The 4933-nt window shown below is 43.2% G+C and overlaps 1 pseudogene; it reads left to right on the top strand.

Moving 5' to 3' along the window:
- The first annotated feature begins 287 nt into the window (after positions 1 to 287).
- Positions 288 to 1323, top strand: LOC116749636 (annotated as a pseudogene).
- Positions 1324 to 4933: the final 3610 nt, after the last annotated feature.

The raw sequence follows: 4933 nt of genomic DNA, 5'->3' as shown, positions 1-4933 counted from the left end.
ATAATAGATGATTCTTAGAGGGTAAAACACAAATACTCTATAAAAGTGCTGAAAACACTATTAAGAAGAGACTTCGGCGTTGCCCTCCAGCGTGGGTGATGAAAACCGAGCCGGAGTGGGAGGCGGCGTGGCTGCAGCGCCGCGGGGAGGGCGGCTCAGGTCGCCTTCTGCAGCCGCGTCTCCGTCAGTTCCCGTCGCCGTCACGGGGGCGCCGAGCAGCTCCGGTCCTGGGCCGGGGCGGAAGCTGCGGTCCCGCCTCAGCGCCCGGAGGACACGCGGGAGGGAGAATGAGCCAGAGGGCCACGCGGGTGCGTCTGTTTGCCGCCGGAGGATGTGGTGGCCCAGTGGGAGCTATTCCGACATGTCCCCTGGAAGTTGTAAAAACACGGCTGCAGTCATCTTCTGTGACACTTTACAACTCTGAAGTTCAGCTGAACACCATGGCTGGAGCCAGTGTCAATGGAGTAGTGTCTCCCGGACCTCTCCATTGTCTAAAGGTGATCTTGGAAAAAGAAGGGCCTCGTTCTCCGTTTACAGGATTTGGCCGCAACTTACTGGGGGTGGCCCCTTCCAGAGCAATATACTTTGCTGCTTATTCAAACTGCACGGAAAAGTTGAACGGTTGATTCGATCCTGATTCTACGCAGGTACACGATTTCAACTGCACTGGCAGGCATTCACTGTACATTTCTCCCGAGAAAAGAGTGACATTGTGTCATCTCATGCTTTCCATCCGCAGGTCACTTCCTGTAGAAATATGGACTAACTTAAACCTCGTTTTACCGCAATCACAGCGACCAACCCCATTTGGCTGGTAGAGACTCGGTGACAGCTTGATGCAAGGAGCCGTGGGGAAAAGCGAATGGGCGCTTTTGAGTGTGTCCGTAAAGTGTATCAGACAGATGGACTTAGAGGATTTTATAGGAGCATGTCTGCTTCATACGCTGGCATATCAGAGACTGTTATCCATTGTGTTATTTATGAAAGTATTAAGTCAAAACTACTGGAATATAAGATTGCTTCTGTGATGCAGAATGAAGAGTCTGTAAAAGAAGCATCAGATTTTGTGGGAATGATGCTAGCTGCTGCCACCTCAAAAATGTGTGCCACAACTACAGCATATCCACATGAAGTTGTAAGAACAAGACTGCGTGAAGAGGGAACAAAATTAGATCCTTTTTTCAGACGCTGTCTTTGCTTGTTCAAGAAGAAGGCTATGGGTCTCTTTACTGTGGTCTGACAGCTCATCTGGTGAGACAGATTCCAAACACAGCCATTATGATGGCCACCTATGAATTAGTGGTCTACCTGCTCAACGGATAGCACCACCAGGCTGCTGCTATAAAGGGGGAAGACCAAAAGATACAGTGGACCATGGAGTACCGAAGCCAGCTTGGTGGACAGAAGGAAAGTAGTGTGGGAACACGGAACTATACCTAAGTGGAAGTTTGGTTGTAGGAATTAAAGTAATCATAACCACATTACTTAGTCTTTTAGTAATGTGAAAAAAACCCTTGGCTGCCTCCAAGGGAAAGCCTTTAGAAGCGCTCCTTCTTCAAAATTGCCATTTTCTCTACCATGTCCACAGGACACAGTTGGCATTTTGTTGATTTATGGCAATCAGAGTATAGTGTTTATTCCATGAGCACATTTGCAGTCTTGTAGACAAAGCCATCTGTAACTATATACTCTACTATAACTGTCCAAAGATAGTATTGGCAGTCATAAATTTCTAACTTCTGTGTAATTCCTATACAATGGAAAAATAACAATGATAGCAGTATTTTTACATTTCCTTGAGAGGATTTGGGACTATATTTTAAAGTTAATCACTTGGCACTAGTAGTCACCGTTTTTGACGACAAATGAAGTAGTGTCTAAACGTGTTTATTTTTAGCTTTAAAATGTTTGGGTTGCCACAGCTCACAGGTGCTTTATGTTTAGCATAATTGAACACTTAAATTGTTTGTTAACGCATCAACTCAAATGGTAATAGTCTGGGACACAATAAACCAGTAAAATGTTGATTCTTGGCCAGCTCAGTGACTTGAGTATGTCCTCTTATCTTTTCTAACCTAATGATACATGAGTGAATGCAATGTCTTTTCAGTGACTTATTAACTATGAACTTGAATTATCCCCTGTCATACCTAGGTATCATTTTCTTAAAGTGGAAAACATTTACTGCTTCTGAATCTTTCTCTATTTGGTTTCACATTAAGAATTTGAACCTTTGAATTATTTCCAGAAGCTCTGCGTACATTGCATTTATTTAGTAGAGAAAATGGTAATTTTCAGCTTCGCCCTCACCAAGTGTTTTTTTTTTTTTTTTAAGGCCACGTTATGAATATCTGGGGCAGCATAAACATTATGAAGAAGGGCCCTCTGCTATCTGATTGAGCAGGTAGTGGTCCTAATTAACTTATAGTTTTATAAATGAACAAACTGCTTTGGACAAGGAACTTATTCCATCCTAATTTCTTGAATGGTAAATCATAGAAAGATTCAAGTTAATTCAGATCAAGCGTGTTAACAGGATATAGCTTTTACATTTTGCTGTTGAGTTCAATTGCACCCTTTAATACTTTAAATGTATTATATGTATGGCCCTTATTAAGATATTTGCTGTAATTCTATGAAAAGACTTTCACTTATGGATGTTGCTATACTGGTGTGTGAAAACTTATACAATTAATCTCCAGTGTGGTACTCAAAAAAAAAAAGAGAGAGAGATTTCATCTTGCAGGATTTTAGAGCTAGGAAGAGATCATCTAGATTAAACTTTCATTCTACAGGTGACAGAACTAAAGTCCAGAGAGGTGACGTGTCATTCCCAAGGTCAACCAGTAGTGATGGTACCAAGACAGGGTCCCAACTGGGCTGCACCTGTGTCCTAGTCCCTCACTGCTGTGCTTTCTGATTGGCTAGAAACATATACGTAAGTGATCGTAATTATTTCCCTGAGTCTTTCTATCACAAGTGAATTAACAACAAAAATGATACCAAGGCTTTAGAAAAACGATTTTTTCGAGCCCTCCCAGCCACACACAATAGAAAGCAGATATCATCCGCCACTATTTATGCTCAGGAATTCAGTTTTCTATTTCACAATCTCACAGAACAATTTCTGGCTCCTGGCAAGTCTGATGTAAATCCTGGAGCATGTAACTGACACTGTGTGCTAGAAGGATCAGAGAACTCGGTGGGATAAAGGACCCCAGCCCACCAAGGGCCACATGACTCACACATTCAATCTGATGAAAAGTCAGTTCTGTTAAATGCATTTCTCCTCCTCTTTCAAAGCCCCACTCACTGCTGCTCCTTCCTTAGCCAAGACTTTCCCAACCACATTATTATTTCCCTATTATCTGTTTCATGTCATACTAACATAATTAGGGGTGGGGATGCATCTTTCCTAATCACACCCAATTTCTCTTTATTTTATCTTCTGGGAAGAGAGACTATTTCAGGTCACCATCCATCCACGCACTAGACACAGACTTTAAAACGACTTGCTGTTTTCCGACAGGCATATCTCTGGAACACTGGAAAGTTGATATTACACTTGCAGAATGGTGGCCCTTGAAATTAGGTCAATAGTAAAAGAGCTCCTGTGACTAGGAGTTTTGTTTGTCAGTAAATATTTGCTGAGCACCTGTGTGCGCTAAGCTGTGCGGCTACAGAAATCAAGACATCTTTCAAGATCTCTAGAATTCAGTCTCCTTGGGAAGGAAGCTGAATAGAGATTTCAGTGTGACAAGGGAGATAAATGAGGAACCAAAGAAACAGAGAGGAGTGTCTGGGGCCAGCTGGGCAAGTCAGTGAAATCTTACCTGGGGGAGGTGATGTTTGAGCTCTTATCCGATAGCCAGGCAGAGAGAAGACAGTGGCAACATCAAACTGGGGAATTATAAGTAGCTCCAATAGTACCGAAGGATGGCTCAGGAGCTAGGAGTCCCAGCAGATGGGGTGCAGCAGGTAAAAGGGGTTGAAGCACCCCTTCCTCTTCTGATGTTTTCTCTCCGCAGAGCTCTTAGCTCCCAAATGCCAAAGATGACCTGATCTGTTTAGTCTGGTTGCCCAAAATACATTTCAGAATTTCTAGACATCTTTAAAATTCAGCTCCCATTCACTTAGGTTTTCCACCTCTCCCAAGGACGCGGGGCAATCAGTGCCTGGTTTTTGGAATATTGCCCTCAGGTTCACAGCTGCTAAATTATTTTATTTTATTTTAATTTTGGCTGTGTTGGGTCTTCGTTTCTGTGCAAGGACTTTCTCTAGTTGCGGCGAGCGGGGGCCACTCTTCATCATGGTGCGCGGGCCTCTCACTATTGCGGGCTCTCTTGTCGGAGCACAGGCTCCAGACACGCAGGATCAGTAGTTGTGGCTCACGGGCTTAGTTGTTCGGCTGCATGTGGGATCTTCCCATACCAGGGCTCGAACCCATGTCCCCTGCATTGGCAGGCAGATTCTCAACCACTGCGCCACCAGGGAAGCCCAACACAGCTGCTAAATTCTTAAAGCACAACCAACAGAGCGCAGAAGCGAACATGAGAGGCATCCTTTCCCCATTAAATGAAGAACTTTGGGGGGTGTTAACCAACTTCTTCTTAATGAAAAGTGATTTCCCACTTCGAAGAAAGGCTTTCCCCTTAGAGAAAAATCTGTATTTCTCAAATTGTTATTTCTTAAAATAGCTAGCAGGCCAGCATTATTTGTGGAGTTTTTTTCTATGTTTTGTCTTTGGAACTCTGAACTGTACTTAAAATATAGTATATTTTCAACGGTTAAATGGGAGAGAAGGGGGTATGGGTGGTTCAGAGAATTAAAAGTATATGAACGTTTTTCAGAGACTACTGGAATTTTTATGTCCTTGGCCAGAGATTGTCTGAAAGGAGTAGAAAAATCCTGATTTTTTTAAGGAGTAGGTAAA

The sequence above is a fragment of the Phocoena sinus genome, chromosome 2 (assembly GCF_008692025.1).
Source record: "Phocoena sinus isolate mPhoSin1 chromosome 2, mPhoSin1.pri, whole genome shotgun sequence".
Classification (NCBI taxonomy): Eukaryota; Metazoa; Chordata; class Mammalia; order Artiodactyla; family Phocoenidae; genus Phocoena; species Phocoena sinus.
Note: the sequence above shows the minus strand (reverse complement) of the source record. Positions and strands in the feature narration are given on the sequence as shown.